This window comes from Pteropus medius, unplaced genomic scaffold (assembly GCF_902729225.1).
Source record: "Pteropus medius unplaced genomic scaffold, Ma_sr-lr_union100, whole genome shotgun sequence".
In the NCBI taxonomy this organism is placed as follows: domain Eukaryota; kingdom Metazoa; phylum Chordata; class Mammalia; order Chiroptera; family Pteropodidae; genus Pteropus; species Pteropus medius.
The window spans coordinates 26,853,839-26,869,292 of record NW_024355205.1 but is presented as its reverse complement, the minus strand read 5'-3'; positions in this window follow the sequence as shown (position 1 = coordinate 26,869,292).

The window sequence follows — 15,454 nt, the reverse complement described above, 5'->3', positions numbered from 1 at the left end:
AAATGTATTTATTTCCTAACAGAAGTGCTCAAATATAACATTTTTCTTTTATTTAATACATATTTTTAAGTACCTGCCTTGTGCCAGCATTACACGCTGATTCTGTCATATTACAGAGAGCCTCATTATATGTAGTCATGTAAAAGGAATAGTATATATCTCTGGGCCTAAAGCTCTTATGCATCACCAAAATATTTTCCAAAACAAAGTAAGTTTGCAGTTATAGTGACCTAAATTAAAAATATTCTATGAGGCAATATTTACTGTATCTCCATAGTACAAAAATGGAAGCATTCAGTTAAGTCATCAACACAATGAGCTATGCAGATTATATATATGACAGAATACATATAAGCTCACTTAAACAAAATTGATGTCCTAATTCCACTCACAGGACAATATGCAATGACTTGGAAAACTATATGTCAAAAGAAATATTAACATTCTGAAAGTCATAGAGAGAATGAATTGTCATTAATAAAGAATAGGAATTTAACTACATTAGCTAATTTTAGACTATGAATTTAAGCTAAAGAAGGAAGCTGACAAAACATTCATTTTTGTGTAAAAAAAGTGTTATATCAGTCAGGATTATGTTATGGTATTACATTATTCTAAAAATCTCAGAGACTTAAACAACAAAGGATTAACTCTCACATGTACAAGATATAAATGAGGATCAATGCGGTGTCTGTGTTCTCTCCGGTTACTCAGGTTGATGCAAGACTCGTCACCATATTAAGATGTTAAGTAAACACAGGTTTCTATTCTCAATGATAGAATAGAGCAAAGAAAATAACGCTGTCGCTCCTAAATGCTCTGTCTCCAAAATGACGAGAGTCACTTTCAGTAATATACCTTTTAGCCCATCCAGTGACTCCATGTCCCCAAGTCAAGAGTAAAGCACACAGAAAAGCATATTCTAAGGACAGGAAAAAATTCAGAAATACATATTAATGTTCATTAGTATGTTCACAGTAAGTATATCTACGTTTAAAAATTATACATATTCTAGCATCCAGACTGTGGTTTCTATTAAATGAAATTAGGGTTTTTTTTGGAAAAATAACTGGTTAAGTTCAGACAGGAAATACATAAGAAAAGTCTAGAACATCTTGTTTTACCAGAAAGCAAGGAGACTTATCAAAGATACTAGAGTTTTGTCTAAAGGACAAAGGAAATGATTGAACTTTCCACTGCCAAATGAGCTTCAATATAATAAAAGCCACAGTGGATTCTAATACACCAAGTATGTTAAAATTCATGAATTTCTAATGATATTTAGGGAAAAATAGTTTATCACATTTAGAGGATGCTCAGAAATCAATTCTCTCTTCTACTAAGTCATTAATAAAGAAAAAAGTAGTATTTAATGTGCCTTTTTCCTGTATAAGTTGTACCTCAGAGTAAGCAAATAGGTTTGGGAAAATTTTATAAAATAAACTAATAAAAACTTAAGAAATAATTGAATTAAGAAAACATCATTTTGTTAAACTCTAGTAAAATAATGTTTATCACTGGCTCCTGACCTCACAAAAAGAGAGACAATCAAACACTACATGGCTTCTGATAGAAATCACACAACCACCTATGGAGGATTCTTGCCGCAAAATTGAAACCAGAGTCTGATCAGATAATAGTTTCTAACTACTAACTTATAGAAAATACAGAGAAACATATCAATAACTTCACAAGATACCAATCAGCAAAATCCAGGACACAGAAAAACTCTACAGATCATAAACCCTGTTTATTTAACAAATAATTTATAAGAATAAAAGAATGGAAGAGGAAGCCTCTAGATTAAAAAGACTTAAGAGACTATCCATCATATACAAAGCGTGGACTATTTTTTGGAACCTATCTCAAGTAAACTGGAGAAAAAAGTAAGTAGAATTATGACAGTAATTTTAAAAAATTGAACTCTGATTAAGTAATTGATGATATTAGGAATTATTTTTTTAGGTACATATGTATTTTGATTATATTTAAAACATGTTCTTATATAAAACAAGTCATGACTAAAAAATTCTCTAAAACTAAAAGCTAAATTAAAAATCTAAGAATTCTCATTTGATTCACTGAATAAATTGCTTCACAAAGCTAATCAAAATAACTGTTTTCTAAATGAGCTCAGTCTAGATTTTAAACTTAATTCCATGTCTTATAATTTATCCTTGCCAGCTTTAGTTTTGAAAGATCCCTTGCTCTACATAAATATCATGCTTTCAAAATTTAATTGCTAATAATTCCAGGAAAAAGTTAATTGTTTAAATTAATTTCTTAAATGGTGCCATGCAACTTTATCTTTGTATATAAAAGACACTCCTTTTGATGATGAACTTCTTTAGCTTAAGGACTATATATACACATATACATATACATATACATATACATATACACATATATGTGTGTGTATATATATATATATATATATATATATATAATTTTCTTTACTTTTTAATCACTAAATGTGTTGACGGTAGGCAGACAATATATATGACTCATGTATTGTAGGATAGTATGACCGATAAATGAATGATCAAAAAATAAATAGTAAATGATGTTGATAAATCATTATCAGGTGACTATTTGCCATGTAACATGACTTCTTAATAGTTGTATTAAATTTATTTTTAGTATTTCCTACACACCTCCACTTCATTCCCCCTCCGCTCTCTGCTTTGGGAAGCCAGAAATTTAATTTAAAAATCATTGTGGGAAATACAATTTATTCATAGCAAATTGATTCAGAAATTTTGATTAAAAAAAAAACAGAACTCTTCAATATTGCCATGCACATTTAAGAACTAATAAAAATTATTCAATCAGTCAAATTTAAGAATGATTTTTTAGAAGAATGAATATTGCACTATTACATTATAAATTGTGAAAGATATTGTGAAATGTTAGAGGGTTTCCAACCCTTAAAAGATCTTTCTAAAACATATTTCAATGTCAAATACATATGATGCAAAAGGTTATTTCTTTTGTGGGGGGAGAGGATAAATTTTAGACATTTATCATATTATAAAATTGCCTATAAGACTAATTTTGCAAAACCACCAGTGTTCTCTCTTGTATGACCAAGCTATTATAAGTTATTTCATCCTACTTTATATCATTAAAGTAGCATGAAACGAAAGCCAGAGACATCTATTTTTTTTTCCCCCAATCTACCTTGCTGAATCAGTTATCCATTCAGGACTCTTCAGATTCAAATAATATCATATAAGCATCAAGAGTGAAAAATAAAAACATGGGAATTTCTATTGTCTAATGTTATGAGTTGTCTCAGATATGAAAAAATATAAATACAAACACCTAACTGATGTCTTAATAGCAGATGCTACATTTTTCCTTTTTTTATCCAAATTAAGTAAACACCAAATATTTTCCTTTAGAAAATGAAATAGCCACCCAGCCTCACAATAGTCAACCATATAGAATGACTTTTTCAAAATTTAATTGTCATGTTTTTTCTTCCTTCTATCAGGGAAGTCTAATTTTAACTACTAAAAAGATATCTTGATTACCCAGATTATAGTGCCAGGTGAGCCTATACATAAAAATGAAGTGGTTGGTTTGGTATCACTTTTCTTCTTCCTACAGAGATAGAAAGAAACCATCAGTATTTTGTCTCATAGACCAGTTAGTTAAATGAGCTCTTAACTGCAGTTTAAACAGAACAGATATATTTAAGAGAAGACAGTGACTGTAACTTGACACCCTTAACATGAGGATTTCTACAGGATTAATACATTGAAATCTTTATTTTTTCTAAAGAAGGAAATGAGGTTGGAATGGTAGAAGGAAATGGAAAGACTGGCAGAAGTATTTCACTTCACCCCTAAGAGCAGTAATTACACATATGGAAATGATTTTTAATATCAATATTTTTGTCACCTCAAAAATAAGGATTAAAACATTTGTGTTATTTTAAACACATGGCGATCTCATTCGGTCGTTAAAGTTTTAGTCTGAAATCATACTGAAAATCAACAATAAAATTAGTTAAGCAATTTCTGTGAAAAAATAGAATAAACATTAGATAAGACAATATAAATTGTTAATATGTATTAAAATAAAATTAATCCCAGTATTATATAAAGAAAATTAACATAAAGTACAAAATACCAGTTTATTAAAATAATTAAAACAAATATAGAAATTGATATATAATCAATACGATAATCTACTGAAAGAAAAAGAGAATTACTGACTTCTGTCATTAATGCACATAATGCCCAATCAGGGAGCTTAAAATTCTAGCAATATGTAATAATGCATGATTAATAATGTGATTTTTTTCAAATTTACCATCTACAAGAATGAATCTTTTTTAGAAAGTAATGTGATAGAAGGAAGTTACAAATTTAAAAAATGAAGCTAAACTCCCTTCTATTTAAAACTGCAACAAATTTTGTTATAATATTCACCAACCTACATACAGCTTTGCACATTTCATCTTCAAGGTCCTTAAAGTTATACATTGATTGTGTTTGACAAATTGTCTATGTTCTTCTACTTCCTGTTGCATGCCTACCTTTAGTATGATGGCAACAATTTTAAAGATACTTAAAATTAGCTCAAAAATTCTAACAAAGAAATTAAATTTAAATGTTCTCTTTAACTAGATAGAAAAAATCAGCCCTAAGGAAGATTATGTGTACTATTCCCCAGTGGGTATAAATCTATGGTATTTTATATTATGTGCATTTTAGTGGCACCAAAGTTTAAGACTAAACTATGAGAATGTGGTGCAAGACTGCAGTTTGGAATAAGCATTTGCACATGGATAACACTGGGGAAAAAATTTATTTAAAAGTTTTTGCTAGGATAAAGTTCTACACATGAATGGATGGTAAATGTCTGGCTTTTGCTGAGAAGAGCTGTTTGAAGAGGTCATGAAGAGCTAATGAAGGCATTTAGATAGAGGGGTCTTATAAATAATAAATAATAATTCTGGATCAATATATCCAGAATTATAGTCCTTGAATGTTGGAGTCAGAGAGATGAGGGCAGATACTGCTGCTATAATCCAGCTGAGAGGTAATCAAAACCTAAGCAAGAGAGCTAACAGAATAAGAAGGAAAAAGAGAATTCTCAGGAAATATTACACAGGAAGTAGAAATATTTATCTCAATCTAAACCCGTCATAAATCCTGTTCAAATGACCATTCCTACAGAATCACCTCTCTTACCCGGTTATCTCACAAAGTGCTTGTATTAGTTGAAGTTCTTTTGGTTCCTTTGGTCAAAAGCAATAGAATACTAAATCTGAGCAAAAACCAAATTGATCAATAAAGCTTAGAATAATTCATAGAGTCATGGAAGTGGTAAACCATGCTTTCTGACATTACCTTCCTGCAATTACCTATAATAGATTATTTTCCACCCAAAATAGACTACTGTAGAAGAAAAAAAGGGGACTAGTCCATGATTCATGATTCAGAGGCTGTCATAAAACCCATGAAGAGGCTTCTCAAGGAGGAAGAAGGATAAACAGGGACAATGATGGCCTGTAGTTCACAGTAATATATTTCAAGAGATAGAAAAGTTCAAAATTGTCAAATGCCTCAAGTGATCGTGCAACTTGACACTAGTTTATCTGTCCACTTCAAAGAGCTGTGTTTGACCTACAGCATCACATTCATTTTACTCTTGATATTTTTTAATTGCATTTTTATCTATATCTTCTTCACGTTTTTGTGATTAGGATCATTTTACAGCACAGAAAATCAATATTTATATGAGTACATCACAACATCAAGATTCAAAAGTTGAACTCTTTATCCTGAATTCATTAGTTTTCCTACAATCGGCTGACTTTTATTTATAATCTTTAATAAATTTGCCTTTAATTATCATAAACGTGTATTTTGTGCAGGAAACTTTAACTAAGAGTGCTTACCTCCAAGGTATTTAGCACAATATTAAGTTTTAGGGTTTTCTGAAAATCGTAATGAAAGCAGCATATACTCTTAAAAGATATAGATTCTGGAGAGAATATACTCTTAATTCATATGTATGGAGAAAAAAAAAATCTGGAGAATAAAAAAAAATCAAAATGAGCTCTTGCTCTCAAGTAACTTACTAGCTCACTAGGAGATAAGGCATATTTCATTTGAAATCATGAGATGAAAGTATGCAAATAAAGGAAAAATCAAAGTGTCTTATTCAACAGAGTTATAAGGTGCAGGAAGACAATATGGGGAGGATAGTTGCTTAAGTTGGATGCTGATAACAGGATAGCTTTATCATAGATTTTTGAAAAGGAGAGCAAAGGAAATAAACTTGTAAAAACTGTACTTTATATTCTTTGACCATGGAGAAGTAAATGAGTCTCTGAGTCTCTGTTTCCTCTCTGCAGACAACGAGTTTAAAACATAGTATAATCCAGGAGCTTCAGTTTACATACTAATGGTGAGGGGTGGGAGGTACAATGGCAAGAATGAGGGATGAAGGAAGACAAGGTAGAAGAGGAAAGAAACAAATAAGAAGTTGTAAACTGTTGAACTGGCCACAGCTTTAAGAGAAAAATACAGACTGTTACTTAGACATAAAGAGCAGCTCCGGAGAGATCCTATCTATAGATTTTTAATCACTCTGCCAGGTGGAGGGAGGGAGGAGGGAGCATTACTGCTGGCTCCTTCCAATTTCTCGCCTCTCACTAGCGAAAGTTTGCCCTCATGTCTCCCCCAAGTTCAGGTTCTGAACCCCAGTCTCTCTAGGCTGCCCTAGGGAAGCCAGATCTTACACTCCATGGATTCTTCCCAGTCTAGAAGTGGACAGAAAAATCACAGCCGATCTGGGTGCCGTGAGGTCAAACTGCGGTCCCAGGGCCAGTGCAGCTCCAGCATCAGTGAGGGCAGTGCAGACCATGCTACAGACCAGCCTGGCTCCCCGAAAGGCAGACACAGCACAAAATCAGGAGTCAGAGGGTGATGACCTGATGTTAGCCATGGTAGAGGTAAGGAGCAGGGCCAAGAGAATAGGGGGGACAGCCTTAAACTGGGTCAAATACAGATGAGATGATGTCTAAGGCATTAACCCATTTTAAGATTCGGCGACCATATGGGTCTCTTCATAGAAAATCCCAGGGCGCTCAACAATTCATCAATTGAGGAGATTCGATAATTACAGAAAAGTCCATTAATTTTCCACTGGCACCTTTCCAGCGAATAGCAAGAGTTTATTATGCTTTTTTTTTTTCTGTAGCAATTTCTAAGTTCCATGAAATCAAGTCGAGAAATGAAATATGGAATCGTGTGCTTAAAAATAAAAGATATGCTACGGAGGCAAATCTGGCCTCAGTCCCGAATTCCATAGACAGCCCCTTATTGCTAACAGCTGTGCTGTCTGGGCTTACAATGCAGCCCCACATCCACCTACATGTGAGGAACCTAAGTGGCTAACACATAAAGATGACTTTCTTGTATCTACTAGATATATACGCACGTAAAGGTGAGTGATTGCATTCCGTCCAAAAAAAAAAAAAGCTGGGTTTAGATAAATGAGATTTTTGGTAATGTTTTTAGTTTTATAATCCTATCCTAAACAGTCTTTATTGCTGCATATAAATCCCTAATCCTAGGGAATCTCAAAAAGCCAGTCCATTTAAAGATTAAGTGGTAAAAACAGAGAAAAGTAAATCCAGCAAATGTGGTTAATGCCCTCTTGTTCTCTTGGTTGCTTTTGGTAATGTGCACAAATAATTTATGTAACAAGCCATCCTTCTTGACGTAGGGGAGGGGCAGCATGACTACCACAGAATCTCACATCTTCCTGGATGAAAAGAGAGAAGAAATAGCTCTGCTGTGGATCTGTGAGACCTGCACCCCTGAGTTATGCAGTGCAACCTGGGCAGCCTTTTGGGCAACCTTGAAAAAAAAAATACACAATTCCCTGGGCCCAGCAATATTTCTATACCAGATTACTTTATTTGCAGGTGAAATGACTGGTATCTAGAAAAAGCTGAATGAGTTGTTCAATAAAAAGGGAGAAAGTAGAAAATAGCTCAGGACTTCTGATACTTGTTCCAGCATTATCTTATAACTAAACCCTCCAAAAAGAAGAAAATATAATGAAGTATCACATATTAGGATGATATGTAATGGGGATTAGCATAAATTATTAAGTGATTAAAATAAAAATATGACTTTGGACAAAAAACAATCCTCTTTTAAGCTACAGTACATGCTCAGTCCAGTTACCACCAAGGATCATGTCTTCTCCCTCAACTCAGAAAGGAAATTCTTTGGAAGAAAAGACAATGTTTCACATTTATTTTTCCGACCATATTTTTTGCTCTATTGTAATTTTGTATCCCTAAACGTTGAGGCCGTGCTGTAGATTAGAGCCTTTTTTGATGTCTGGCTTTAAAGCTAATCTGAATTACAAAAATATGAAAAATTAACAAAATGCTGGGCATCAGAAAGGAAGATATAAGGTAACTAGGGCCAATTTGCTGAGTAAAATGATTCTTTCATTGAAGCATTTACCATTGGAGAGTTCAAAACCATTAATACAAATAATATTCAGAAAGGCAGTAAAAATAGCTATCGATAATTAAAAGCCGACATAGATGGAATGCTCATTTATTACCTGACATGGAGCTAAGTGCTTTACATACATTATTTTTTCAGTCCCTTTGAGAAACCTGTGAGGTAGAAACCATTACTCCTCTAATAAATGAGGAACGAAAGCAAAAAGTTGTCTATGTGTGTGGATGGTGGAGGGAGTCATTTCACTTTAATCTACCTTTATTGAATATCTAATAGAATACATAGCAACTTTATGTTGTGTGGGACAAAGATAAATGAGACATAGTTTCCAGCTGGAGTGAGTGGTAGTCCAGAGGGTTAAGGAGGCATGCACACGGTTATAGGACTGTGGGTTTAATTTATTCACATTCTTACAGTCTCCCGTTATTATGGAAAATGGATGATCTGAATATAAAAACTAAATGAACTGTAGTCGTGCCTGATGATGGCCAAAGAAATAAGTAAAATTAATGAACCTATTAAAGACAAGTTTTAGAGAAAATTTCACTGGTGCTTCTAATAAAACCATATTAATAATTCCCCTTTAACTACTCCCCATACATACAAGAAAGAAGAGAAATTTTAAAAATGGAAAAATTAAGATGCTAATTTCTTTTAATGTCATATTCCATTCCATTACTCAAGCAAAGTTGTTAAACAAATGGAAAGCAGACATAAAGAGGACTTTAGAACACATTAGCTTTAGAAAAACCAGTTTAGTCACCACACTGCTATATCATATATCCTCTAAAAGGTGTGGGTTTGAGAAGCTGATGGCTGATTATGATCACAGAGCAACCTTGTTTGAGCGACTTAACACTTTAAGTCTCAAAAAGGGGGACTTGAAGAGGAAAGTGACTCCAGGGCAAACTCTGCATTCCTTTGGAACATTTAGAGCCACATGGCTTCCAGCTTAGAGTTGCATGTGTCTAAAGGATATTGCTGAGTTCTTAAACATCTAGAAAAACCTTGGCAACCTGAGCTCACGGCAGTCACACTGCTTGACAGTCAGATAAGAGCCTGTCTAATGCGAGTAGATCATCAGCTGTCCCAACAATCTTCTTCCATTAGCTCACTGCTTTTGATAACTGCAGAGGGTGACACAACTTTACAACATTTTAAAGCTGTTTTACTATTTTGGAAAAAGCAAAGCATGTTACTAAAAGAACGAAGAACACTGAAACAGGATTGGGATATGACTGGAAAATAGCAGGATTGTTTTTCCTTTAGGAGGAAAAAAAATGGCAGATTCATTAATTGCTTCAGTGAATGTATGCTGTCACAGCTAAGTTTTCTATTCAACGAACTTGACTAATTAAAATATATATGCTTTATTTACATAATCTTCCATAACTGAGTAGGTGACATTTATTATAGTTAATAGGAAGTAACAAGAATGGCAGTTACTGGTGCTCTGTGCTTCCTGGACTAGTGGGATCATCACCTAGGAATTTGTTAGACATTACCCAGTCCTACCCAGACCTACTGTATCAGAAACTCTATGAGTAGGGTTAGAGATCCATTTTAATAAGCCCTGTAGGTGACTTAGAGGCATGCTAAAGTCTGAGAACCACTGTTAAGGCCCTCATAGACCAGAAAGGGTAAACCAATTTGTGTAATTGGCTTGTGAAAGACAATTAAATTGTTAGGCCACTGGCTTCCTGGAACTGCAGGCCCCAGTTAAAAAACACTCACATCCACATTTCGTAAATCTCATTGCTGGTCAAACAAATTATGTTTGCTAGTCAAACATAATTGTGGGTGAATTTGACCTACTGGCCCTTAGTTTGCAACTTTGCTTTTAAAGATATGTGTATTTAGCAATGGAATTTTAGAAAAGATTAATGATTTTAAGACATGTTTAACACAATTTAAAAGAAAGAACATATTTTACTTGTAGCATTCTTCCTGCCACCTACTTTAGAAGCTTATCACATACCTTAAAGTTACTGATGCCCAACTGATATTTAAACTGCTTTCCTGGTCTGATGATCAAAAAGAAATAGAGGAAACTATATCTCCTAAAGATTACTGACCATAAGCATATGGGCAATTGGTCCAATCAGGACAGACTATGTAATTTTTAGAGATCAATGGAAAATGCAAAATAATGCATGCTCCATTGTTCAATCAAATTCCACTTATAAAATACAAGGTCAAGGAAAATGTATTAACAATTTGAAGATGATGACAATCGAGTGATATCTTTCTGATCATGAGGGCCTGTGTGACAGCCCAGGTTTCGCACCTATTATGCCAGCCTTGGACCCAATGATCTCTCTATTTCCTGTGAAAATTATTTACCTATACTACCTGAAAATAAATAAGTAAAATCTAAAAAAAGGGTTATAGGAAAGGCAACTGATACACAGCAATTTTACACTATGGGATAGATGATATGGTTGATTGGAATTTGAAAGAGGTTCAAAAAATAATAGTAAACATCAAACACATATAATTTATTTTGATATTGTCTCCCAATAAGACTTTGTTCTTGGTTGTATTTATATGTAGACTACCTTAGATTAAAAATAGCATAAGGACAGGAACTTCTTTATTGATTATTTCTGTGAGTTGATTGATATTAATCTATGATGCATCATACTGAGAATGGCTTTTGATAACCAAATTTTCCAAATGAATAAATTAAAAATTTCGGAAGCTTCTACATACTTTTGCAGGTCACAGGATGCCACAAACATTACTTATGGAGTCAATGCATCTTCCAGATTTCCTAAATTACTCTCAAAACATAGCTTCTGGAAAGAAAAAATGTCAAGGAATCACTTCACATTTAGGCAGAATAGGTACTTGCCTGCTTAATGAGACTTAGAGAAAACACTTTCTAAGGTCTGCCTTTCCCGTCAGTGTGAGAAATAACTTTTCGTGTTGCCTGAAATTTCTTTTATTATAAAACCACTAACTTAATCAAGGTATTACATTGTCGAGAAACACATGCTCCTGAGTTCATATTTTGTAAGGAAAAAAATTTTATTTCAGAACTGAGCAAACTACTGATTTCACAATAACATTTCCTTGCTTGTAGAACAAAATCCAAACACCTTATGATGGTTTCAGGATATTTTTTAAAGTAGGCTTCTCTCTAACTTTCCAACCCATTTCACATCAGTCATACCATTTGTGAATCATTCTCTGCAAACACTATCTTGGACCAGGTCAAGCTGTGTTCTCTCCTGACTCTTGATTATTCTTAATCTCTATCGTAGTGTCAGATCCAGGGTGGACATTGAATATGTGTTAGCACATTCTGAGTGAATGATGAATGAAATATGGGAAAAGCATATTTGAGTGCTTCTTTGGAAGCAAAGTTAGTGAAGGAAGATAGAGGGAAATGATGGAAAGGAAAACTGGAGGGAAAGAGACTATGTCCATCCTGAGGTTACATTGCTATGATCTAGGTGAGAATGACTGTGACAATGGCAGAGCAGCCAGAAGCTGGGACCTTAGGAAAGAAGGCACAACAGAAAGGAAAACTGAGAGGAAACTAAAATACTTGATCTTCCTCACAATGTTTTTATAGGTATAGCTTTATTGAATCACGACAATATTTATGAGAAAGCATTCTTATTCTAAGAGTGCTGATAATTTACTTTCTTAAGATTGTATGCAAATCAAGCAACACCTTATTTTGAAGACTGGAAAATTAAAAACCCGATGTGTGTGGACTAAGGCTAGCAAATCAACAACAGAATCAGGTGTTAACCGAAGCTCACAGATTTAGAAAGCATTGGCAGTTTGGGCTTACAGTTATTTTCGAGAAGGTACTTTGTAAGGGTTAAATGTCAAAAACAATAGCCATTCTTCATCTGCCTCCTTCACACTCAATTACGACTTTTTAAAGTGCTTTTGAGAAGTTTTCCTTGTTTAGTCACAACTTGGAAGAATTTTATTTTTAGTTTTGACCTAAATCAAATAATGTTCAACCATAAGAAATTTTTAAGTGGGAGGCAGAAGGGGGCAATACTTTTCCCTATTTTAAGAAACCTGAACTCTATTGCACTCAGAAGATCAACACCCTCAATAATCTGAACTTGCAAACTTCAAAACTTGGCACTGAGATCCTGATGAAGGAAAAAAGCAACCAAAGCCAAATCTGTCTCATACTTTAAAAGTCACCCAGATTTAAATAGCACGTCTTGACATGAGAGGGAGCACAATTTCCTTCATTGAAAAAAGTGTTATCTTCATTTATAATGGTTCAGTGAATCATAATGCATCTAGAAGTTTTGGGTTAAGGTGCCATAATTATTATGACTGTACAAATCAGAACACTGGAGTGAAGGTGCCCGATGGCATGGCACTCACCAGGAAACAGTCTCTAATTACCTTCTCAGACATTCTTTTTCATGAACAATAAGTAGCAATCAAGATATCATTTTGATGTTGATTTCGAATCTTAAAGTCTAACTTAAACTACCAAAATCCTTAAAGTTATCATTGCATTGATTGGCACTTGGGAAAAACCAACCCAAAATAATATATACCTTGTTATCTCAGGGTTGAAACTTATTCTAGGAATTAGTGTAATTAGCTTTTAAATTTCTCTTTGTTTGTTACAGTAATTTATAAATTAATACTCTACTTCCACTACCGGAAGTAACAAAAGAGTGAAGATAATTAATGGTCACATGTTATAAGAGTTTCCTCCTCAGTAACTGAGAATAGAGTGGGGTACTGCATTTTATTAAACTGAATTGAATACTTTTAAAAAATATATCTTGTGATCAATATGAGAGAATATTCCTCTTTGCTTGATTATGGACTGACTGATAAGTTTCTATAAGCCCATCCCAGACTATTATGATAGTAAAATGATTAAGAACTCAAATTTAGTCTTAAAATTATTTCACTTTTTAAATTTCTATGTTAAAATATTTTATAATTAAGTTGTGTCAGATCGTTAAGATTAAGACATTTTAATCAGACTAATGATTGGTCATTTCTCTACCCCTCAGTCCTATTTCAACTTATGGATGAGGAAGTGAAGACCTCGGCCATAGATGCTGGCACTTGTTGGTGGTAATTTTGGTGTCAGGTAACACAGTCTTCCTGTGGTTTCCATTAGTGATAAGTCAGATCTAGTTACTCTCCTAGCTGACTGCTGTTTCTCTTACTCTTTATAAAAACCAGGGTTTATGCTACTTCTTTTAGTAACTCTCAATGAATTGATAGTTGTGTACCAACTGACTGCTTAAAAAGTATTATTTACTTGATCTTTTGGCATAAAAACTTTGGTACATATTTTCTAAGAAAATCAGAAAGCTACAAATCAGAGGAAGGGATTCTGACATGACATAATTTAATCATAAATAAAATACTTAGAAATTTAAAAATTAATCAGTCTAAATCCTGTTTTACAAAAATAAGAGTATATCTCCTATAAGAACATATAGGAATTTCAAAAATTTGTCATTTAGTAAAACATAGTATAAGCTTCAAGTTGCATTATATTTTATATATCTTAATCATATAGCTCTAAACATTTTTAATAACAGTGATAGATAATTAAGTATACTTTGAATATATCATTTCATACTAAAATTTATTTAAAATTCCTTTATAAATCATATTGATGAAAGAGCAAATCTGTAAAACAATACTGTCTGCTGTAAAACATATTTATTTGGTAAAACAAAAAGTGTACATATATTATCTTATTTTCAACCACTAATTTAACTTTATTTGATATTTTAATTGTATTCTGAACTTCAAATCAAGTTCTCTAGAACTAACAGAAATGGATGACACACATTTCCATTTAACAAGTTTGAAAGAGTGGGTTGGTAAAATTCCAGCAGAGGAGGAAGGGCTGGGGAAATGAATGGAATGAAAGGGGAGGTGGTCTTTCACAGTCTGTATCCACCAGTCCACACAGTTACCTGAGAAGCACGATGTATTGATATCTCTTTCTTTATAAGTAATCAGAAAATAATAACAAAGACATTACCACCAGCAGCTGCTAAAGTTTTTATTTCACAAGTTATCTTAATCAGATTCTAATGATTGGAGCTCTTTATTGTCAGTATTTTTTAATGATTGATTCAGTGTGATCAATTGATTCAGCGTGACTCAGAGACTCCATGTCCACGGTCATTCTAGGGAAAACGAGGGAAATTCAAATACCTTTTCTACGTTACCTGGTAACCCATTCAGCCAATGTAAGGACTACAACTACCCATACCTGCAGCTTCTAGTTTCTTCGGAAAATGATCTGCTCATTCTCCAGTCTTAAATATTAAGATCATCTTGATATTGTCTATTGCTATAAATTGGGTATTGCCCATCACTATATATAAGGGTAATCAAGGTAAAGTGTAAAATGTCCATGAAATTCACTAATCATATTGATGTTGCTAAATGCCGTGGTCAAGCCATGGCAATGATGGCTGCATCATCAATCAATCAGATTCATTTTTAAGATTAACTAGCCATTCACACATGAGTAGCTGGGGGAGCTCTGGCACAAACCAAGAGAAATTTAGGGGTTATAAAATGTTTTTCCCCCCTTTGCTTCTTATAATCCTTATTTTATGGATAGTATTGCATTATTTATTATTATTTCACAGGTTTAATTGCAGACATTAATGGACATTAATGGACTATGTTCTTTGAAGTACCATGCCTCTATAAGAAAAAAATAGGATGTATGCTTTAATATGAGGGTTATCATCGGCCTGAGTAAACAAATCTAATATTATCAAAATTTTCATTCAGTGTCATATGCAGTTATATATTAATTAAAGAAAAGTAAGTTTCAAACAGGCCAATCTACATATCTAGCATGAGTAGAGCAAAGTAAGTTTTTTTGTTGGCTTTAGGTGATTTTAATATGCCATTCCCCTTTCCAGGAATGTTCTTCCTTCAGAGAGCCTCACTGATCTCTCTCT